Source organism: Conger conger, chromosome 15, assembly GCF_963514075.1.
Source record: "Conger conger chromosome 15, fConCon1.1, whole genome shotgun sequence".
In the NCBI taxonomy this organism is placed as follows: domain Eukaryota; kingdom Metazoa; phylum Chordata; class Actinopteri; order Anguilliformes; family Congridae; genus Conger; species Conger conger.
In genome coordinates, this window is record NC_083774.1 from 41,416,973 (window position 1) to 41,442,403 (window position 25,431).

At 41.1% G+C, this 25,431-nt stretch overlaps 1 pseudogene; it reads right to left on the minus strand.

Moving 5' to 3' along the window:
- Nucleotides 1–25,431, minus strand: part of LOC133111136 (anoctamin-1-like) — a 41,551-nt pseudogene that overhangs the window by 3,767 nt on the left and 12,353 nt on the right.

The following is a 25,431-nucleotide window of genomic DNA, read 5'->3' on the forward strand; positions in this document are numbered from 1 at the left end:
GAAAATGAAAAAATCTCATGTTTATATGCCAGTGAAGGAGAAACATTAGTGTAATCTTAGCCATTGTATAAGCACATGTCTTTTCATATTATCCATCACAACATTGCATGGCTACAAAGAAAACAAATACAATCTCTAGTCTGTGCATTGTACATTTTCACAGTCACTGCCTAGACATTGAAGTAAAATAGTGAATAACAAAGAATTACTGTTTGTACACTCAGTGAGCACTTTATTAGATATTTATTAGACTTATTCTTTTAGACCTATTGGTCTTCTGCTGCTGTAGCCTATCCACATTGTGTGTTCCGAGATGCTCTTCTGCATACCGCTGTTGCAATGTAGGGTTATTTGCTTTACTGTCACCTTCCTGTCAGTTTTGACCAGTCTGGCCCTTCTCCACAGACCTCTCTCATTAACAAGGCGTTTTTGCCCACAGAACTGCTGCTCACTGGATGTTTTTTGTTTTTCACACCATTCTCTGCAAACTCTAGAGACTGTTGTCCATGAAAAGATCAGCAGTTTCTGAGAGATTCAAACCACCCAGTCTGGCACCAACAATCATTCCATGGTCAAAGTCACTTAGATCACATTTTTTTCCATTCTGACATTTGGTCTGAAAAACAGCTGAACCTCTTGATCATGTCTGCATGCTTTTATGCATTTAGTTGCTGCCACATGATTGGCTGTTTAAATATTTGCATTAACAAGCTGGTGTACAGGTCTACCTAATAAAGTGCTCAGTGTATATTGTGATACTCTGGGCACCGCTCTTTGAGATAATAAAGGGTAATAGTGATACATATATAGCCAATGAGTAAGCCAACAACAATAGCCTATTGTTTGCCTATCTAACTAGCTAACCAGAGCCATGTTCAGCAGATGAATGTTAGCTAACTAGTTCCAAGCATTCTAGCTTGGTAGGTAGCTAATTCACTTAATGTGTAGGCCTAGTCAAGCTGGCGATTTAGCTGTTAGTTTACTGTTTATGTACGCCTACCTAGCTCGTCTCTCTTTGGCCACCCTTGATTTAATGTATCTGACACATTTTCACAAATTCAGTGTTTGGTTGCCATTTTGGACAGTGAGTGAGACTGGCTGCAGCTACTGTTGGTGTGCTATGGAATGTCATCTGGCTCCTAACGTTACCTGCACGCGATAACATTGCTGAACATAAAAGTCCACTTCGAATTTCAGATGACATATATGTTCATGTTAGCATTGTGTCTTGCCATGCTAAGTCTATAGAAAACTAATTGTTGAAACAAATTAATTGTCTGATTCAAATTGAACAAAAAATAGTCATGAAATTAGAAAAGGCTTGTATATTTCTGAATTACCCACATAATGAGTGGTGTTTTGTTCTGTCTGAGTTATTTTTGCGCAAAGAAAGTCTCATTGTTTTATGCTAATTTTTAAGGGTATCTATAAGACATAAATGGCACAATGTAACAATACCAAAATCAGTGTGGGGCCTACTTCACAGAGTGCAGTGACATGGTGTGATGCCTACCTCACTGACTACAGTGACATGGTGTGGGCCCTACCTCATTGACTCCCGTGATCCAGTGTGGGGCCTACCTCACTGACTGCAGTGACATAGTGTGGGGAATACCTCATGGACTGTAGTGAGACAGTGCGGGGAATACCTCATTAACTGCAGTGACATAGTGTGGAGCCTACCTCACTGACTACAGTGACATGGTGTGGGGCCTACTTCATTGAGTACAGTGACACAGTGTGGGGAATACCTCATAGACTATAGTGAGACAGTTTGAGGCCTACCTCACTGACTGCAGCGACATGGTGTGGGGCCTACTTCATTGAGTGCAGTGACACAGTGTGGGGCCTACTTCACTGACTGCAGTGACACAGTGTAGGGAATACCTCATAGACTATAGTGAGACAGTTTGAGGCCTACCTCACTGACTACAGTGACATTGTGTGGGGCCTACCTCATTGACTCCCGTGATTCAGTGTGGGGCCTACTTCATTGAGCGCAGTGACACAGTGTGGGGCCTACTTCACTGACTGCGGTGACACAGTGTGGGGAATACCTCATAGACTATAGTGAGACAGTTTGAGGCCTACCTGCATATGTCCACATGGAAGCCTAATTGCAGGGGTTCGATGGGCTTGGTGCGCTCCTGGAAGTGGCTAACATTGAAGTAGGACAGGGTGTGGTTTACAAACCCGTGCATGGAACCATCTGGGCTGTACATATACTGATAGACCAGCCGTGGGACGAAGTCTGATGTGAAGGAGATCACAAATGCCTGGGTGGGGGGACAGAAAAGGAGGCCTGAATGAAGAAGCAGCATTAAAATACTACATTATTGGCATACGCCCATATCCAGAGTGACGTACAGTTGATTAGACTAAGCAGGAGACAGTCCTCCCCTGGAGCAATGCAGGGTTAAGGGCCTCGCTCAAGGGCCCAATGGCTGTGCGGATCTTATTGTGGCTACACGGGGATTAGAGCCACCGACCTTGCCTGTCCCAGTCATTCACCTTAACCAATGCGCTACATGCTGCCCAAATAATTTTCAAATACTATATACTGGCTAGCAGAATCAGTGACATCTATTGGTCAGAAACAGGTACTATTCTATCAGACTACTATAATGGACTAGAAAATGAAATAATTGAATGACTCATGATAGGGGAAAATAAGCATCAACATATTTTCAGTGAATGTTTTGCAAAGGTTGAAGAAGCTAGCAACTACCTGCACGCGATAATGTTACTGAACGTCTCATGTTCATTTAGAACTTCAGATTAGCCTGATTTATGTGAGCATTGTGTCTCCCCATGTTATGTCTATGGACAATTATCAAAATGTAGAATTTTGAGATCTAATGAAGTAAGGAAAAGGGATCTAATGCACACTGCAGAGGCGGTTGCACAGTGTGTTAAAAACCTTTACGGACCACCTTGGACTGGATTATTCCGCTTATACCACGGTCTTTTACCAAATATTAAAATATAAGTGGGGCAATTCGCCCTCAAAATAAAAGCGTTTTTTTTTTCTGGTACTACCTATTTCAAGCTGTTAAGATGGCTACTGTTTCAGTATGTAATGGTTACATATGTTGGTTAATTTTTGCTCAAAAAGAGAAGTTCAGTTTTAATATATTTTTTTATCTTGGTTAAATTAAAGGTTTTAACCAAGGCTTAAATTGTTTCTTTATTCACAACTGCTTATTCATAATTCCTGGTCCACCTTACATTTCCTTACACAGGCATGGCAAATCATCATGGGCCACACATTACACAACTATATCATACAATTTAGCCAACATAGCCAGCTTCTCTATTTCCTGTTGGCGATAGCTAGCCACTGAAACAAAGGAAAAGATAATAGCTGATTGACAGTTGTCCGTTTACAAACAACCATTTCAGGACAACCATGTCACATACAGTGGGAGCAATAATTATTTGATCCCTTGCTGATTTTGTAGGTTTGACCACTTACAAAGAATGGAACTGTGTAGGTACATTTTAACATTGAGAGACAGAATATCACAAAATAATCCACAATAACAACATCATATAAATTTAATATCATATTTTCACATGAAATAAGTATTTGATCCATAGAACAATAGGACTTAATACTTGGTGGAGAAACCTTTGTTGGCAAGCACAGAGGTCAGATGTTTGTTGTCGTTTTTCACCAGGTTTGCACAGATCTTGGGAGGGATTTTGGTCCACTCCTCTTTGCAGATCCTCTCCAAATCTTTAAGGTTCCAAGGCTGTCGCTTGGCAACTCGAAGCTTCAGCTCCCTCCACAGATTTTTGAGGGGATTTAGGTCTGGAGACTGGCTAGACCACTCCAGGATCTTAATATGCTTCTTTTTGAGCCACTCTTTTGTTGCCTTGGCTGTATGTTTTGGGTCATTGTCATGTTGGAAGACCCATCCACGACCCATTTTCAGTGCTCTCACTGAGGGAAGGAGGTTGTCGCCCAAAATTTCCTGGTACATGGCCCCATTCATCCTCCCCTCACCATTCATCCTCCCCTCAATACGGTGAATTAGTCCTGTCCCCTTAGCTGAGAAACACCCCCAAAGCATAAGGTTTCCACCTCCATGCTTCACAGTGGGGATGGTGTTCTTGGGGTTGTACTCTTGTTATCGTCCTCCAAACATGAGGTGAGTCGAGTTGATGCCAAATTGCTCTATTTTGGTCTCATCTGACCACATCACCTTCTCCCAAGCCTCCTCTGGATCATCCAGGTGTTCTTTGGCAAAGTTCAGACCGCCCTGTACATGTGCCTTCTTCAGCAGAGGAACCTTGCATGCGCAGCAGGATTTCAATCCTTCACGGTGTAGTGTGTTACTGATGGTTCTCTTCGTGACTGTGGTCCAAACTGCCTTCAGGTCATTAACAAGCTCCTCCTGTGTAGTACTGGGCTGATCCCTGACCTTTCTCATGATCATTGATATCCCACGAGGCGAGATCTTGCGTGGAGCGCCAGACCGAGGGAGATGACTTTGTGTTTCTTCCATATTCTAATAATTGCTCCAACAGTTGTTAACTTCTCACCAAGCTGCTTGCTTATTTTCTTGTAGTCCATCCCAGCCTTGTGCAGGTCTACAATTTTGTCCCTGATGTCCTTAGACAGCTCCTTTGTCTTGGCCATGGTGGAAACGTTGGAATCTGATTGATTGTGTGGACAGGTGTCTTTTATACAGCTATATAACAATGTAAATAGTTGACACGGGTGTTTTGGGTAATGAGTTGAGATGAGGAGTGCTTCTTAATGGAAAACAAACTGGTCTGTGGGAGCCAGAATTATTGCTGATTGGTAGGGGATCAAATACTTATTTCATGCAAAAATACGATAATAAATTTATTAAATTCATATGATGTTGTTATTGTGGATTATTTTGTGATATTCTGTCTCTCAATGTTAAAACGTACATATGATTAAAATTCTACACAGTTCCATTCTTTGTAAGTGGGCAAACCTACAGAATTAGCAAGGGATCAAATAATTATTGCTCCCACTGTAGCTAGTAACGTTGGCAAAGTAGCAAAACACTAGAGAGCTTATAGCTATTAATATCTCAACATAAAGTTACTGTACTTCACACAACCACTCACCATTATATCAGATGTCATCTCACCAGCTTTATTGGCAAGACAAAGTTGTGATCGTTAAATAAACTGCCTGCTTTGTGTCTCCTTGCAGCAAACAGAAGGCAGTGTATTCATTTAGAACAATTAGACTTGACCTGAACTTGACCTAGCATCCAATCATAATTGAGTATTCACCCAGACCATAGGGCAGCCTGTAACGTAGTTGTTAAGGTACATGACTGGGACCCGCAAGGTCGGTGGTTCAATCCCCGGTCTAGCCACAATAAGGTCTAGCCCCTTGCTCAAGGGAAGGATTGTCTCATGCTTAGTCTAATCAACTGTATGTCCCCCTGGATAAAAGAATCTGCCAAATGCCATTAATGTAATGTAATATACAATTGAATTAACTATACAGTCATGGAATTATAAAAAGTGGGCACTGGGCTGCAGAATTATTGGTAACCTTAATTAAAATGGAGAAAAAAATAGCTATTTTCAATGAAACAGCCACTAGCTAATAGCATCCGCTAAGTGACTACATTATAGTCTGTGGTGTGTGATTCTGAAAGAAAGACTTACATTTATTATGACTGCCACTTTTCCAATCCCTCTGAGAATGTTGTACCAAATCCCTAAATGGAAGAAGAGGAGACAGTGGGTACAACACATGCAATAACTTAACACAGGTCACAGTGTGAATGTGTGAAAGCAATAAGCTAATATGCTTCAGTGCGACTGTTAGAGTGGGTCAGTGCTCAGCTTATATGCTTTATTATGACTGCTAGAGTGGGTCAGTGCTCAGCTACTATCCTTTATGATGATTGCTGGAGTGGGTTAGTGCTAAGCTAATATGCTGTTTTGATAGAAATAGTTTTGGTGTACATACTATATTTTACTTAATCTTGTAATTGTGCAAATACTACTACACTATCCCTTCAAATCAGAAATACCATCTATTACAAACCTGGGAACTCAGTATTCAAGTAACTAAACAAGTATGCTTAAATATAGGAAATTAGTACAGTGCCTGAGGGGGCATGCCTGTAATGTAAGAATGGGACCCTGTGGGCAGAAATTCCAGGTCTTTTTATTACTGTCATAACTTGCAGATGACCTCATCCGAGTCCTAAATTATCCTGAAGTTCACAACAACCAATACACTAAAATTAGTTGAACCTCAGACCCTACTCACCGGTAAACCAAAAAAAGTATGAACCATGAACCTGGAAGTAGAACTAGATGCAATAATGCAATAACTGCACCTATGAGCATTAAACTAAATTATTGTCAAAGGAAGGAAAATGGTCATGTCATATGTATTGCTAATAATGCTATATGGGGAAGTCAGTTGTTATTGATATGCAATAACAAAAGACAGAGCAAAATTAAACAGTTCTGAAAACAGACCTATGATAGTCCAGAAAAAGACATCTAATTTGGAAAGCTAAGATGAATGATAAATGTTCTGAGATCCTAATTACTGGCTTATTGTTCAAGTAAATGATAAATGGTTGGCATTTATATAGCGCCTTTATCCAAAGCGCTGTACAATTGATGCTTGTCATTCACCCATTCATACACGCACTCACACACCGACAGCGATTGGCTGCCATGCAAGGCCCCCATGCAAGGCCACCAGCTCGTCAGGAGCATTTGGGGGTTATGTGTCTTGCTCAGGGACACTTCGACACAGCCAAGGCGGGGGGATCGAACTGGCAACCCTCCGACTACCAGACGACTGCTCTTACTGCCTGAGCCATGTCAAGTGTACAGTAATGTAGAAATTCCAGATAGTAACACGATATATTATACTCATAGTATTATAATCATTATTAGTAGTAGTAGGAGTGGTTAAATTCTGAAGTCCCAAATACCCTTTCCTGATTTGTTGATATGTGACAGATTCTCATGGTATAATCTTACTATTAATGCACTGCTGAAGTCCCCTAAGCCACCCGTGTGTTTTATGGGAGGATAGAGGCTCATGTCTTTGGCTTTTGTAGCCACTGGCCTCCGCAATTCTGATACAAACTTTTTGGCGTCGAGACGGATCTCGATGATGTTGTTCAGCAAAGCAAAGAGTGGTGCCAAAGGGAATGAGGCCACAAACAGGGTCACAAACGCCCTAATCTAATGCACTTCATAAATAAACCCTAATCTAATGCACCACATAAATAAACCCTAATCTAATGCACTTCATAAATAAACCCTAATCTAATGCACTTCATAAATAAACCCTAATCTAATGCACCACATAAATAAACCCTAATCTAATGCACTTCATAAATAAACCCTAATCTAATGCACTTCATAAATAAACCCTAATCTAATGCACTTCATAAATAAACTCTAATCTAATGCACTTCACACACTTTACTAATAACCCTTATGTGTCTAATAAAGTCAAATTAATAAACCCTAATCTGTCAAATACCCGAACATAATCCTCTTCACCTTCGGAGACCTCAGCATATTTTCCTTAACTTAAACTTTCGTCTGCCTTTACTTTCACAGACCAGTGTATTGTTTGTGTGAACGACAACCAAAGGTGCCCCCAAAAAAACATAAATATCGTAAGTGAAATTCTGGTATTTAATAACACTCAACCAACACATAATGTGTTCCAATGCTTTTAATTCATATTTTTCTTCTTCCAAGGTCTTGGCGTCAGGAAAAAACAAAAACAATATCACACATCACAGAAAACATGATGAGGATCTGTTTTTCTACGGAACTCTCGGATTGGTTTTACGATGTTGTCAGTAAAAGTTAAAAGACTGAAGCAGTGGTAGATATTTTGGAATCTTTAATATTTTTGTAAATGCATATTAGAACAAAAAAAAACCTTTATTAGAAAAAATGTGAGAGTATGACCATTGACTCAGCGAGAATTTTAGCTTTTCCATGTATTTTACAGATCAAAAATGCGTTAAGAATCAATGATTTTATTAACATTTGATTAGGAGACATTCTTTATTGCCCACTGGTGTCCAGCTAGGTCTGCCTAATAAACTTGACCAAATGAGCAGTAATTTCAATTACAAACACAGGAGCCTAGGTATTAAAATCCTGAAGTCTGGTGTGGGTGACTATGGGAAAGTTTAGGTTCTTTTTCTGTATCACCCTGAAGTGTCCATCTGATCTGATGGATCACACAAACTCGGGAACCAAGAAGATCAATCTAAGTTCTGGTTTGATAAGAAGGGGTGAGGGTTGTACTCCCCACTGATTAAAACTATTCAGGTAGTCAGGCAGGGAGAGAGGGGCCTGGGGTGGGGTAAGGGGCATGTTACAGGAGAAAGCTGATTGCCTGCCCCTTGTCTGTGTGAGGTTGTGGTGGGGGGTCAGGTTTCAAAGCTTGGGGTGGGGGGGTGTACAAACAGCTGAGAGGGAGAGCTCTGCCCATCAGTCAACTCCCAGGCTTCAGTCAGGAGAAATGAATAATGTGGGCAAAGATGTCTGCCACATATATGAAAAACAGATGCTAGGTCTGCCCCAAGGCAGGCCTATAATACACTTCTGTCAATCCTTCTGTCAGAACATTACACAAGTTGAAATAATTAAGACTATTCACGTCGCAAAACATAGTATAGCTAAATACCAAAAGTTAGTGAGCTACTAAGTGCATCCCTGCCCTGCACCAACATGGCTGGTAATTGTGGCATGAAACAAATCTGGCTGGCAGGGAAGAGTTTTGGAGGAGAGCTGTGGATTCATTCTCCCGAGCCAGCAACAAGCTTGTAAGTTTGACTTTGCTGAATTCTGAGGTAACTCCCCAAATAAAATGTCCATTCATTCCGCTGCGTTAAGTGAATCGGTTCTCTCTGCAAAACACATTTTCTAACATGCTGTAGCAAGTGGAGAAAATGGGAGGTATATTTAACATTGATTCTGGTTTCATGGGAGCTGTGTTATCACAAATATAATGTTATGTAGTTTTGTATTATTAATAAAATAGCGAGAGAGGGTCAAGTTCCACTGCTGCATTGACAAGCATGGGTTAACCCATATAGTTTCTGCCACACATACTCCCCCCAAGCTACATCAGCGACCGGGGCATGATCAGATGCATGGGGCTGGTTGTAACAATGAGCCTCCTTGGGCTGCTTATATCATAGTACTGTAAGTTTACAAAGATGTTTTTCACCTTACAGCACTATGAGCCTGACCAGGTTAACCTTACAGAACTATGTGCCTGATCAGGCAGCTCATAACTTTACAGCACTATGAGCCTGGCCAGGTTAGATGAACACTCATCTCCATGCATATGAGGTTTGGTGCGGTATTCACTTACCTCCATGTACTCAGGGGTTTGATTCAGTATTCACTTACCTCCATGTATTCAGGTGTTTGATTCAGTACTCATTCATCCCCATATATTCAGGGGTTTGATTCAGTACTCATTCATCCTCATGTATTCAGGGGTTTGATTCTGTACTCACTCATCTCCATGTATTCAGGGGTTTGATTCAGTACTCACTCATCCCCATGTATTCAGGGGTTTGATTCAGTACTCACTCATCTCCATGTATTCAGGGGTTTGATTCAGTACTCACTCATCCCCATGCGCTCAGGGGTTTGATTCAGTACTCACTAATCCCCATGCTTTCAGGGGTTTGATTCAATACTCACTCATCTCCATGTACTCGGGGCTGAGGCCAGCGAAAGGCTCCAGGAAGTGGTCGGTTTCATAGCGCTGGAGTTTTTTTTTCCCTCTCCTCCTCCTGGAAGGAGCTCCTCTTTGATTTTATGTACCTGATCAACTTTTTAAGTTTGCTGCAGGAAGCGGGAAGTGATATATGGGACACATCTGAATACCCAATACCAAACAATGTTTTAGGACAGTGTTCACAGTGGCCAGGTTGAAATTTGTCATTGTGTTTTCTTCGCAATTAATTTTAAGGAATGCCTCTTTCAAAAAGAAAAAGAAAAGCTGGCTTGTACAGACAGTTTGGTGAAAACGCTGGGACCTTGGAGATTAATTTGACCTTCTAGAACAGTCACTGTAATTGTGTGATCAGTTCACAAGGTCATCCACCTAGTCTACAAAATCATCCCTTAATGGCGCACACCATCTCTCCTGCTACAAGCTGCTATGCAAAAAAGATATATAAGGGATAAGTTTTTAGACCTTAGAGCAGGATCCCAGAATTTGGCTTCAGAAGATATCTACGAGCTGGTGAAGAAAGATCCACGCAGAACAATTATAACCAAGCTGGAGTGGTAATTATAATCTATATTATTTGTAGAAGTAGGAAAAGTAACATATTATAAGTTTACTTTTATATATCTTTTATTTCTTATTAGGGTACTATATAAAGTAGAAAAATGTAGAGAAATTATCATATTTAGATAAATATAATATTATAGGAATAGTTTCTTTTTAAACGTCAAGAAGGGGGAGCTATAGGATAAGGCTAAGGCCAAAGAGGATGGATATAGGAAGGGTGTACCTTGATTTTTAAACATCGTGGTGGAAAGGTAATTTAGAAAGAGCTAAGAGGGGTATATGTAACTTGCATGTGATTAGCAAACTGCAAAAGATGATATGTACACTGTAATCTGTACAACTCTATTCTTTTGATTGATTATAATAAAATATATCTTACTATAATCATATGTGACAAAGAGTCTTTAGAGGAAATACATTGAATACAGGACATCGATTACCAGATTTGCATCACACCCTTCACTTCGAGACTGGGCTGGAAGTTCAGTAGAACTTACCAGGGCTCCAGGACGTTCGGAGTACTTGATTTCGTCCCCGAGACACCTCATGGTGAGGTACTGCTCGTGGGAACGTGAGGTCTGAGCTCGGCAAGGGGTCCGTGGCTCACGACAGATCTCAAAAAGGTTGTTCTGGATCAGCTGTTTGCCCAGCATGGTGATACTGAGCTGGATGCAGAGCTCCATCAAACAGCCTCCATGAGCACACTGGGGAGGGGAGAGAAGAGTCAAGTAGCCTTATATTGGATCACTTGAATATGGCATGCCTCCGTACAGGGCAGGATACCTTCCCAGCTAATTAGTTTCATAGAAGTCCCATGTACCAGGTAGTGCAGCGGTGCTCTGCTATAAATATCAGCCAGCAGCCTCCCACTTCTTCTTTCCTTTTCCCTGCATGTTCTGTGAGGTGAGCTTGGCAGAAGCAGATTCACTTTGCAAGAGCTCTGTGTTCAGAGTATACTCACAGCTACAGGTACGAGTGTGGTTCCTTTGTGACTTGGTGACCCCAAGGTGCAACCAATCTCTGCAATTCTTAAAACAGGGATGCCTGTAGGCTCACTACTTCTAATTTACAAAACAGGAGACATTAGACAGGACATTAAATAGAAAATACCAGAAAAGGGTGGGTGACTGGTAAGCCAGACCTTGCTTTCAGTGCTGCAGGAACAATGTACACAAGCTTGAACACCAAAATAAAAGGAAAACCGTTCCTCTCCAAAAATCCAACTTCTAACTCCTTCCTGCAGCCAGCATGAATCCCTGCCTATCTAAAAGCACAATTGTGTCTCTTCATAGACCGCAGGAGGTAATTCATACTTGGCTAGATTAGGCACACATATGGATGCACCCACACGCATGCACACACAAACACATACACACAGGCACACACCATACACACACACACTTGCATGCATGCACGCATATATGCACTCAGATATACTCTCACACACATGCATGCTTGCATACAAATACACAGAGACTCACACTCCATATCACACAGCAGGTTTTGCAGGTTTTCCTTAGTGTTTACACTAAGAAACCTTAGAGGATACAGTGATTACAGGGACACACACACACTGAGTTCCTCACACTTACATTTTTAAACACAATTCTTAGGATGTTAAAAATGTTTACCTCTTCCATCCAGTATGACTCAAAAACATACAGATAACTTCCAGGATGACCAACCAGTCTAGAGATATAAGCAGCAAAAACGATAATAGATTACCAAAGGAAGTTGCATTTGGGCACATAGACAGAGAATCCATTAAGCCATACTGCAGATGATCCCAATGTTATTTGAAAACCAGTCATTTGTAAGGTCACCTACCTGCCCCTGATGAAGGCTATGTAAATGATGGGGGTGAAGGCATTGAAAAACTTCAGGATGAAAGTCTTAAAGATCAGTCTGTCCTCAAAGCTCTTGTCACTCTTTGGCACCTCTGTAAAAACAAACAGGACCTGAAAGACCTGCCATTTACATGTGAAGTGTGCTTTTTATACATATTGAAATACTTTTCTTGAAAATATATTGATATGAACAAAGTACTAGTATTTATTTTATTTACTGTCCAATGACAACAGCCATTAAGTCCAAGTTATTTACGATTCAGCAATTTAACACAGAATGACTTTAATGTTGGTCGCATATTGTGCTTCTCTCAGTCAAAGGAATCCCAAACCCATTCTACACTGTGTATGAGTGTATCGATATCTAATCAAGAGTGTGTAGTGTATTGCATTATATGGTAAAATGTGTATGTATTTATCAGCATTCATGATGCCTTCAATCAAAACCAAATCACCAACACCAGATGTTGTCATACAACCCAAAACCAACTTGAAGTCTTGATTGTCTTACCGGACAATCTACCTATGACCAAGACCTCCTAGCAGAGGTAACCAGACCCTGGGCCACTGGCAGCAAAACATTAATGACCCACTGCTTTTCCCATGCTGATGGTTGACAAGGGGATTTTGCATGCTTGTTACCCAATTTTTTTATACTCATGTGAAGTAGGAAGTGATGAAGCAGGTGGAGCAGGTGTAAAATGGCCTGGGTTACTCTGACTATATTATCAGTGGTAATTTCTGTAGTCTCTACAAATACTATGAAAGACAGAAGTTTCTCCCAAAAAGTAATTTTGCAGCAGGTGGAGACTTGTTGAGCTCTAACAAATCTCATAAATAAGAGAAATCCGTTTGAATTTGTATGTATCTTCTTCTGTCACAATTTCAATGAAACATTGCCTAAACATTTATTATGTGCTAGTTTTGATCCCCTAATAAACCTGTAGCTCAATAGTTTAAACACGCTATTCTATAACCAAGAAATAACAAGAGCATTGTGGCATGTGGTGTGCTTTGTCTCTCTCTCAGGTGAAAACAGACATTTTTCTGGAAAAACCCAGGAACAAACAATCCTCTGAAGATGGAACCTTCTCCACTGCTGCAGGTGAAGGAGCAGGTGCAGATGCAGGAAACCCAACACAAGGCGATGCAGGCTGTGTGAGCGTCACAGGCTGCGGATACTAACGGAGCTGATGAAGGCGCACACATCCCGCCCCACCCTGACCCCCCACCTGGCCCACATCAAACTACAGAAGAAGACTCCACCCATGAGGACGACCTGGAGGTGTTTGCTTGACCTGTTCCTGTCCGTGCTTTCCTCTCGGGTCCTCATCGCACGTGTCCCTGGGTTCGATTTACACTTCATTGTACGTCGCTCTGGATAAGAGCATCTGCTATTCCAGAAAGTCAAACTAAACAATCTCACATCATAAGAGCCATAACCACAGCTGCAGGAGGGGTGGTTTCCCGTACTGACCGAGGACAGTGAGCCAGCAAGCGACTCTCCCGTACACCTCGTCCAGAATGAGAATGGCCACCAGGTTAATGATGGCCGCGGTGGTGAGGACCGTCAGACACACGTTGGAGCGGGTGGTGGGGCTGGAGCTCATGTGCAGGGCAGCCTTGGTGGAGATCCGGTACAGAATGATTCCAAACACAATGGTAAAGGTCACACCAACCTGAGAGAGACAGAGAGACAGAGAGAGGTTTCTTGCTCCTAACCTGGAAATCAATCGCGGTCCCGTATTTAAGGACATTCCAGCACATTAAATGTTCCTTCTATTAGCTAGAAGTTAAGAACTCCCAAATGTTCCTTTCTCGTGAGGAAGCACAAGCGCATCCTTTGCGGAAGTACTAATGATATATGAATGATCAACCTGTTGGTCCACCTCTCCCCATCTACCACATATGTGCCACGTCTGTAACTGACATGGCTTCAAACTGACATTTTAATGAGTAAGGACATTCCATTTGCTTAATTCATGTTTTCTGGACTTCCCCATCTTTACTTATTTTTCTTTTATCTTTAACTGAGCAATAACTGAAATTGATCACTACCTCTTACTTGGTATCAGTCTCACATCGCTATAGAGGAATTTTTCAATATGTCAATATGTGTTAGTCCCTTAGTGCCGAGTAGGGGGAGCTGTGTATTACTGTTCTCCATCCAATAAAAGCACCTCTTCAGATGGAGTTTCAGGCTCTCTCTTGGGGGGTGACATGGCTCAGGCAGTAAGAGCAGTCGTCTGGCAGTCAGAGGGTTGCCGGTTTGATCCTCCGCCCGGGCTGTGTCGAAGTGTCCCTGAGCAAGACACCTAACCCCCAAAATGCTCCTGACGAGCTGGTCGGGGCCTTGCACGGCAGCCAATCGCCGTCGGTGTGTGAGTGTGTGTATGAATGGGTGAATGGAGAAGCATCAATTGTACAGCGCTTTGGATAAAGGCGCTATATAAATGCCTGCCATTTGCCATTTCTCTCCCTCCGACTGTTTTTTTTTTGCTTTATCCGGTTATATATCTTGACCATTTTTGGGTGTCATGATATTCTTTGGTTTTTTGTGAATAACACTTCTATATTTAAGGTGTTATTTTGAAAGAGGCACAGTTAACGTTGATTTATTTCGCGGCACCTATGGTTGTTATTGGTTCAGGTAATGGCCAAGTTTGCTGGGCCGGTAAATGGTTGTAATAGCCTATGGTAGTCCTGTCTCATCCCAGATGTAGTTGTAGTTGCCAGGCAAGCCAGGGGGCTTGTCATTTTGTTATTTTCCCTATTTTGTTTTCGGTGATGCTTATGAGTGGGGGTACACTTTGGAGCACTGAAGCTGACTGATCAATTGGTTTGCTGGTCACGTCAATGAGCTCAGTGTTTAAAGCCACCTCAGGCCCAGAGCTTGAGGCTAGTTTTTATACAGGAAATCTGTCTGCGACTGGCTTGCTATGATATATTTGGTTTGCAGAGTTACGCAGAAGGGATATTTGTAAAGGCGGTCCCTGTACGACCAACGACCAACACTGTATATAAGCTACGTGGCACCTCATGCCCTTACTCCTGTGATCTGTCATGGAATATGGTTCGCTTTATTGCAGATCTGTCAGAAGAACTACTGGAGGTATGCCTGAAATATCAGCTGACCATTACGGTATTGAAATTTACAGTCGTAACAACCACCTTTGCATACAGTTAAAGTGATTTTAAAAGCCACCCTAATAGAGTATGGAGTTCTTCTATTTATTTTGTTAATAACCTTTATTTATACAGGGTAGATTAACTGAGCTTGCTTGCTCTTTTGCAGCAACGCCCTGTTAATCCCCCCCCCCCACCCCCAACATGCATTACAGAGGGGGAGGAAGAAGATATTCCTCAAAGCCCTGACCTGTGCGACTCGAAAGAGTTAGGGTTATGGCTAAAAGAAATGAGGAAATGAGAATTTGAGGCATTAAGGGAACTAGGGAATCAAAACAGAAAGAGATGGAAGATAGAGAAAACGCAGTCCACAAAATGTAAAATCCACTTTGCTCCCTTGTGGTTGAATCGTCAATGTCTCAAATTATTGTTGCGTTCATATTCACATCATGCAAAAAACTGTGATGTAATAAAACCGAATCCAGACAAAAAGACTCTCCGCTAGCAGGAACATCAGTTTAGATGCTTATTAGCCTCCTATTAGCAGAGCAGGGCAATAAAACAACACCTTTCCCCCACGCCATGCTCATGGTTTACAACACTCACCATGCCACAGACTCAGACAATAAAAGTGAAATTCTAACAATGTGCCCGGCCAACATATTTCCGGTTTGGTAGAAATATAAATTCATAAGCAAACAGAGCCCTGATTGCAATTGCCTCAGTCACGTTCGTGGGAAATTGAGATGATGCAGCTTGTAGAAAGCATATGTCTCTCTATTGTCCTGATCCTCCTGGGCTGCCGAGCGACAGGGCTGTTGCGGTGTATCCATAGCCACATGGGTGATTGGAATAGATAGGGCATAATTGGCTAGAAATTTGGAGAAAATAGGTAAAAACACATATGCAAATGCCATCTTGTACAGGGTTTCCCACTGTTTCCAACAAGGTATAATATGTCATATTCAGGTGATGGACAGTTTAGGAATATCGCTGTGTTCAGATAGCAGAATGAATATACAAATGTGCGTAATTACAGGATTTGCTGAAGAGAAACCTACAATTGTACTGGCTAACGGGGCTCTGGATAACCAAATTTTTAAGTAAAGTTCCATTTTAAATGTGATGCAGTTTGGTTAGAAAGTATTAGGGTGAGTAATCATTTTTGGACACTTTGGGCATGCTTTATGAAAACATACTCTCATAAAAAAAATGTGAATAAAACATTAGACTCATAAAATGTGTTTTATATATAAATAAGCTTTTCTGATGATTCATGTGCCTGGACAAAAAGACATGCAGATGTTTTGTACTTGAAGAGATTTGGGGAAATCTGGCTGCTGTTTTAGGAAACTGCCTCTCGGTTTAAAAGAGTTGGAGCGATAGGCCCACGATGTAAGGTTTGGAGCTAAGCGAACCAACCTGCGAACGTGTTTGTCACAAAATCCCAGGGAGAACAGAAATAGGGGTACACAGCTAGGAACAGGACTTCCCCCGGAAACAGTGGGAGGAATAGAAATTACAAAAACCAATCTTCTAAATCGAAAACAGAAAAGTAGCTCAAAAACGGCTAGAGAACGTAAAACAACCCTTAATACCAAGGGCGAACCAATAACTTTGGTACCGTGCCAAATAGCTGGGCACAATGAGAAAACCAAAATAAAATACAACCTTGCGTGAAAAGCCAGGCACGAAAATAAAAACCTCGAGACGCAGCTCGGGACAAAAATGCAAACCAAAATACACGTCCCTCTACCATCGACTCACACGAGTCCAAAAGAAAAAAACAAAACCCTTTAGGAAGGCGCCAGCCCAGACAATACTCTCAGCTGTACGCCTTCCTTACCTTTTACATATTTCTCTTTCTTAGAACTTCGAAAATTACACACCAGCACCAAACCTGACTCGTATAGTTTTAGAGTCTACCAGGTGCTTTTGCCAACTTCCGTCACTTGAAATTTGCATTTATTTCTTGTGTGGGCAGTACAAAACTTTGATGTATATTTGGGATCTCTTCAGATACCCATACTAGTACAAGGGAGTATAACCCCTTGGTTTTCCTACAGTGAATGCAAAACATGTGCTGGAATGTTTCTCTTGTTTTTTATTCTCCTTCCAGGGTGGAAGGTCCGAGTGATGCTGTAGATTCCTCAGCTGTGTAGCACCTGGAGCCTTGTTTTCCTTGGTGTGCCTGAGCCTCTATGACTGGCTGATTCTGGATCTGTTTAATAGACTGCGATAGATTTTACAGTGTGATTAAATTCTTCATTTACTTTGGAAATAAAACTTTCCTTTGTACAACCCCGGTGTCGGCTTCTATGATTAAGGTGTCCGTGTGGCTGTAACAATCAGGTTCAGAAAGCCATTTGTAAGACTCTGGGACTCCACCAAACCACAGTGATAGCCATCATCTCCAAATGGAGAACACTTGGAACAGTAGTGAATCTTCCCAGCAGTTGGTGGCCTGCCAAAATCCCTCCAAGGGCGCAGTGACAACTTATCCAGGAAGTCACAAATTATCCCAGAAGGACAACCTGCAGGCCTCTCTAGCCTCAGCAAAGGTCAGTGTTCATGACTCTACAATAACAAAGTCTAGGCAAAGGGATTCATGAGAGGGTAGCAAGTGGAAACCACAGCTAACCAAGAGAACAATCAATTTCAATTCACAATCGCAAAACCACATGGCTGATCCCCAAACCTTTCAGTCATGTTCTATGGACAGAGGAGTCAGAAGCTGATCTTTTTGAGTGACATACATAGGTCCCATTATGGCTGGCTTAAAGCAAATGCAGTAATTCTCAATACTAATATCATACCAAAAGTCAAACATGGTGATGGTAGAGTGATGGTGTGCAGATGCTTTGCTGCCACGGGATCTGGACAATTTGGCGTTATTGAAAGAACCATGAATTCAGCCCGTAACAGAAAAATCTTAAAGATAATGTCTACAGCCTGCAGGGACTGTAAAACTAGTTGGAGGAGAAATGCAGCACTGTATAAGAAAACAGCACATTCTAAGTTAATGCAGTCTAAATACATCCAGTAAAAGCCCATAAAGAATCACCAAATCATATGGTGGCTTCAGAAAGTATTCTGATTCCTTCAGTTTTTGCACACTTTATTGTGTTGCAGATTTCATTTTAAATGAATAAAATTGTAATTTATGCCCATCAATATACATTCAATAACCTATAATGACAAAGTGAAAACAAGCTTTTTACATTTTCTGCTAATTTATTAGAAATCAAAAACTGAAATCTCTCATTTATATAAGTATTCAGACCCTTAATTCAGTACTTTCTGAAGCTCCTTTGGCAGCAATTACAGCTTCAGGTCTTTTTGGGTAAGTCTCTACAAGCTTTGCACCCCTGGATTTTGGCAGTTAATCACATTCTTCCTGGCAGATCCTCTCAAACTCTTCAGGTCTCTCTGCAGATGTTCTATTAAGTCTGGGCTTTGGCTGGGCCACTCAAGGACAGTCAGAGACTTGTCCCAAAGCCACTCCCATGTTCTCTTCTTTTTTCAAGGACCTCTTTGTATAAGGCTGTATTCATCTTTCCCTCAATTCTGACCAGTCTTCCTGTGCCTGCCACTGAGAAGCACCCCCATAGTAAAATGCTGCCACCACCATGCAGGGTAGGGATGGTATTAGCCGGGGATGAGCAGTGCCTGGTGTTCACCACTCATAGTGCTTGGAGTTCTGCCAGAGTTCAATTTTTGCCTCATCAGACCAGATAATCTCTTTCCTAAATGCCATTTGGCAAAAGTAGGCTATCATATGCCTTTTACTCAAGAGTGGCTTCCGTCTAGCCACTCTAGCATAAAGGCCTGATTGATGAAGTGCTGCTGAAATGACTGTCCTTCCAGCAGTTTCTCCCGTCTCTGACTTCCAAAGCTGTTAGAGTGACCGTTAGGTTCTTGGTCACCTCCCTGATCAAGGCTCTGCTTGCTCGGTGACTCAGTTTGGTTGGACAGCCAACTCTAGGAAGAGGCCCAGGGGTTCCAATGTTCTTCCATTTCACAATTATTGAGGCCACTGTGAACTGGTTACACTCAAAGCTTTAGAAATGCTTTTCTACCCGTGCCCTGTTCTATGCCTCACCACAATTTTATCGCAGGGCTCTTTGAACTCTTTGGAGTTCTTTGGACTTCATGGCTTAGTTTTTGTCATGACATGAAAGTGTAAATTGAGGGACCTTATACACTCACCGAGCACTTTATTAGGAACATTTTTACTTTATTACACCTACCTTTCTCATGCCACAGGTGAACTCCACTGAAGGATAATCAGAGCAAACAGGACCACGACTTGGTGTGTCAGAGCAAAGGGTTTGAATACTAATGTAAATGAGAGATTTCAGTTTCTGATTTTTAATACATTTGCAAAAAATTCTAAAAATATGTTTTCACTTTGTCATTGTGGTCATGCACATAGTGCTGTAACGTTATGAGCAGCCTGATCATGCTCATAGTACTGTCAGGTTATGAGCAGCCCAGTCAGACTCATAGTGCCGTTAGGTTATGAGCAGCCTGATCAGACTCATAGTGCCGTAAGGTTATGAGTAGCCTGGTCAGGCTCAAAGTGCTATAACGTTATGACCAGCCTAGTCAGGCTCATAGCACTGTATGGTTATGAGCAGCCTAGTCAGAGTAATAGTGCCATAAGGTTATGAGTAGCCTGGTCAGGCTCAAAGTGCTATAACGTTATGAGCAGCCTGGTCAGGCTAATATCTCAGTGAAACAAACCAAGTGTAAAACATCTTGGCAGACCAGGGAAAGACGGGGAGGGTGGTTGCATGATAGTACCAGCTTTAGCCCTGCCAGGGCAGATTGAACTGTTTGCTTCCACTTGTTTGTGGGTTCCTCCGCTTGCTCCGGTGGCTTCTAACAGGGGATGATACAAACACAGCCCCGCACCAGGACCCAGAACAAAATCAAGGAACTAAAGTACAACAAGTAAGACAAAGAAGAGGTCTCTCTTAAACAGCTAGCATTTATCATCAGCTCTGATTCCACTGTGGGCTGGCTGCTAAATTGTGAATTAAACTTCTGTTCAACCATCAACTTTAAGTATGATTATAGGTTGCATGACAACTCATTGTGTGGAGAAGAATATCAATTCTTCTTAGAACATTAAAATCAACATACAAGTTCAACAACGACCACACTTTCGAGAAACCTCAATGTGATCAAGAATCTTCAAGAAAATGCTTCAAGAAATCCCAATGTGTTAGAGAAAACCCCAACAGATTAAAGAAAACCCAAACATAGATAAACCTCAATGCATTACAGAAAAATAACATTTTAGAGAACATCCCAACATGATCAAGGAAATCCCATCACATCAGAGAAAGCCCCAACAGCAGCTTAGAGAAATCCCCAATAGCAGCTAAGAAAAATCCCCAACAGCAGCTTAGAGAAATCCCCAACAACAGCTTAGAGAAATCCCCAACAGCAGCTTAGAGAAATCCCTGAAAATAGCTGCTTAGAGAAATCCCCAACAGCAGCTTAAAGACATCCCCAAAACCAGCTTAGAGAAATCCCCAACAGCAGCTGAGGTAAATCCCTGAAACCAGCTGCTTAGAGAAATACCTAACAGCAGGTTCAAGAAAACACCCAACAGCAGCTTTGAGAAAACACCCAACAGCAGCTTTGAGAAAACACCCAACAGCAGCTTTGAGAAAACACCCAACAGCAGCTCAGGGAAATCTCCAACAGCAGCTTAGAGAAAACACCAACAGCAGCTTAGAGAAAACACCAACAGCATCTTAGAGAAAACACCAACAGCAGCTTAGAGAAAACATCCATGCAGTATCCCTAACTTGCACACTTCTGCATAACGGAGAGCTCATACTCAATCCTCGGCTGGCCCTAGGATATAAAACACAGTATTATCAAAGATATCAGGCAGACAAGGAATTAGTTTCATCTGTATGCAATGGTGCAGGTTTCAGTAATTTGCAGTTCAAAATGTTTATTCTCAAAAGATGTACATTCAATCGACTGTAGAATGGACCTTCCAGTCTGAGCTGAGTCAGTCAATGTAGAGTACACCTTACAGTGGGAGCCAGTCAGTGTAGATTACACCTTACAGTGGGAGCCAGTCAGTGTAGATTACACCTTACAGTGGGAGCCAGTCAGTGTAGAGTACACCTTACAGTGGGAGCCAGTCAGTGTAGATTACACCTTACAGTGGGAGCCAGTCAGTGTAGATTACACCTTACAGTGGGAGCCAGTCAGTGTAGAGTACACCTTACAGTGGGAGCCAGTCAGTGTAGATTACACCTTACAGTGGGAGTCAGTCAGTGTAGAGTACACCTTACAGTGGGAGCCAGTCAGTGTAGATTACACCTTACAGTGGGAGCCAGTCAGTGTAGAGTACACCTTACAGTGGGAGTCAGTCAGTGTAGAGTACACCTTACAGTGGGAGCCAGTCAGTGTAGATTACACCTTACAGTGGGAGCCAGTCAGTGTAGAGTACACCTTACAGTGGGAGCCAGTCAGTGTAGATTACACCTTACAGTGGGAGTCAGTCAGTGTATAGTACACCTTTTATTAGACTTATCTCACATGCACAGAATATAAGCAGCTAAGAGTGAAAACTGTAATACTGGGTGGCATATAGGCATATGGCTATATGGCAGAGGATCAAAGGAAGGAAATAGAGTGATCAGGAAGAAGATTGTAATGTGGCAACTATTCACATCTTTGTCAGAGATTAACCAATTTGAATAGCAGAGCTTGTTAATAATTTATTCATAATTATTTATTCATAATCATTTGTGTATGCTATTGTTGGGTAAACTATTCATATTTTTGCTAATGCTAATAATTACTAATCTAATATAAACCCAGAGCTTTTAATTTACTATGAAATAAATATCTTAGTTGGTTTCACATTAGTTGGTAAATATGTGAATAGGTACCACTTCCACAGGGTACACAAATCATATTAAATAAAAAGTACCACTAGTTAATGTGCTTAAGCTATGGTTTCACATTCTCTAATAATTTAGTATGAAACGGTGCCCTGCCACATATAATTGGAGTATACATTGCAATTAACTGATCTGCACACTGTGCTTCTTTCTGATGGGAAATCGGCGACTAAAATGTAATGGATGTATTTTAATGCCCATATAATTTAAACTGGACCAATTTATGGGGTTTAGTAGGAGTCATTACTTTGGAAAATGCATTAATGTGAATTAATTCATTCATTCTTGTTTTTAATGACTCAGTCGAAAAAAAAATGTTTTTTGACTATTTTACACCTTCTGTACTTCTGCGGTGATGCTGGTATCAGATATGTAGGATGTGTAGAAGTAAAAACAGTCCCATTTGTAGTTGAGTCCCATCTGTTTCCTCTTCCAGTGCTCCAAAAACATAGCAGCTGTATAGGGCAGGGGTACCACCTTAATGTGTCTCAGTAGAAAAAAAACAAAAAACATTTGAAATCACTTCCGATCTGACATTCATTTTGACTTCAGTCAACTGTGATTTCAGATTACATTTTTTCCCCATTCTGATGGTTGATGTGAACATTACAGTTTTTTTACAATCGTTTTCACACTTGTCTCAATACCATGTCCACTTTTTCAAAACTCTTCACACAGTGTGCTTGGTGCAAAATGCACTTCAACCACCAAAACACTTAATATTTCACCCAAAAGTGACTCATGCTGCCATAACTATAGCATATGCTTTCTCCCATAAGACTACTTTGTCACTCAATGTTCAATGAACTACAAAACACAAACAACTTGGAGCATTGCTAAAAACATATATTATGTGTTTCCCTTTCCTCTATTTTTGCATCCACAAATATTTCAAGCCAAGCAGCTAAAGAAACTTTTGATCTGTTGGTTTGCCTCTCACAATAGATGTCATGACTGAGTGTGGTGAATTTACAGTAAACTGTAAGTTAATGAATGTTTTACTATATTGGAAACCCAGAATAACTATAATAATTTTTACTGTGTAGTGTAAACAATATATGAAAAGAAGCAAATCACAAAAGCAACAGTATTCTTCAGAGGGTTTACAGTATTTTGACGTTTGTTCTCACAGTGCAATATACTGTAATTCAGAAAAGAAAAATACAATACAATCAATTACTCAAAATACTTTGCAATCAATAACAAATACATACCAAAAAGCAATATTTTCACTATATACAGTAATTTGCACATATATTGTCTGCCTATCAGTATCAGAAGTCTACTGTTGGCCTGGCCCATCCATCCTGTCCTCTGCATTTGGCCATAGATTTTCATCAACATCACTCCGAATGTTATCTCTTGCTATACACCAAGGAAAACATCCTTTTGCGTGCCTTATCCAGCCCTGGATGTGTTCCACTGTTATGTCCATACACCCAGCAGCCATTGCATCTAGAAGTGACATCTGTTCATGTGGGTGGTGGTCCTAAACCTTCACATATACCTTCATAAACTTTATATTGGTACCTGAGTTCCTTGACACCATCAGAGTTCCTGTCAAAGGGGACAGTGTACAACTGTTTCATCCTGATCTGATGTGTTCTTGTCTGCGATTATATTGTTGCGTATTTCTCTTAGCCTGATGCTGTTGTTGACAATGACCATCCCAACTATTGTATCCTCCTGTTGAAGCGTAAACATTCTTCCCCTTCCCCCTGTGTTACTGTGTGAGGTTACCGCTGGGTCCTGTAGTGAGTCAAAGACAAATGTGCACGGATACATCTGCTTTTTCTGGAGACTTCTCAAATCACAGTACTGCTGTAATATACACATCAATTGAACTCCTTCAGTCAGAATGCTGTAAACACTGTATAGTACCTGTTGGTTTGCCTGAAAATCCTCACTATTGAAGCCACTGTGGATCTAGGCAAGTTTGGTTGAACCCTCAACCTGCTTCCTTCAGGGACAGACCATTATTTACCACATGATCAATGACTGTGGCTCTGATTTCATCAGACACAACTGTCCTTGCTCTTTCATGACGTCTTCTTCCTCTACCTCTGGCTGCATCCATTTTCCCCACCAAGGCTAAAGAATGCAAATGCCAATCCAAAGGTGGCCCCTTTTGTATATGTGGTAACGGGGCACAAACAACAAACACCTGAGTAGGTTGTTCACTGAAATGACAGCCAGGTGTTTCAACAGCAGTAATAGTGGAAAAATCTCTTCAGTGACAACTACATCTATATTTACCCTATATACATACACATTTCAATGCAAGTATGATGTATAGATGGTAACAAGGCTGCAAACAAAAAAAAAAGAATAAACTGAATAAACTTTCTGCTCAAATCAGAATGATCTGTCAAGCATATAGTTTCATTTATCTGCCAAAATGCAGCATATTTCCTTCCACAATGATCAGAATTTTATTGGGTTTTGAACTGAAAGTTAACTGTTTTGAACAGAGTATCTAAATGTCTGCAAAATTTGCTGTATTTGTACAAACTTTTGCTGCTAGTGAACACTGACTGAGAGAGGTATTCATGAATTTTGGAAGAAGTGGTGATTGAGTGCCTTTAGTATCAAAGCAATGCAAAAATATCCACAGTTTAGTTCACATAGTCTAATGATATGGTGAATGTGTTAAGTGTTTTGAAAAAGTGGACATGGTATTGAGACAAGTGTGAAAACGATTGTAAAAAACTGTAACTGAAGCTCCTGACCCATAGCTACATGATTGTATGATTATACTGCTGCCACACAATTGGCTGATTAGATAATCACATGAATATGTAGGTGTAATAAAGTAAAAAGTTTTTGTTGAAATGTGTATGAGTCTGATTGAGAAATGAATTCAAGATTTTTGAAAACTGTGTCTATTGACTGTATTTTCCAAACAAGGAAAAAAGTATTCGGTATTTCTTCTTTTTAAAGTGGCAACATTATCAAGTGTGCTTCTGAGAGTAAGAGTTAAATGGTGAGGCAATTGGTTCAATAATAATTTAGTGGCCTTTCTTCGTTGAAGAGGAATGACTCCGGGAGCATATTTACTGTATATGTGCTCTGTGTGTGGTGCTGACTCTGCGGTTGTGCATGTGTGTGCGAGTGTGTGTGTTTGTGTGTGAGTGTGTTTATGCATGTGTGTGTGAGTTTGTGAGTGTGAGTGTGTGTGTGCATGTGTGTGCAAGTGCATGAGTTT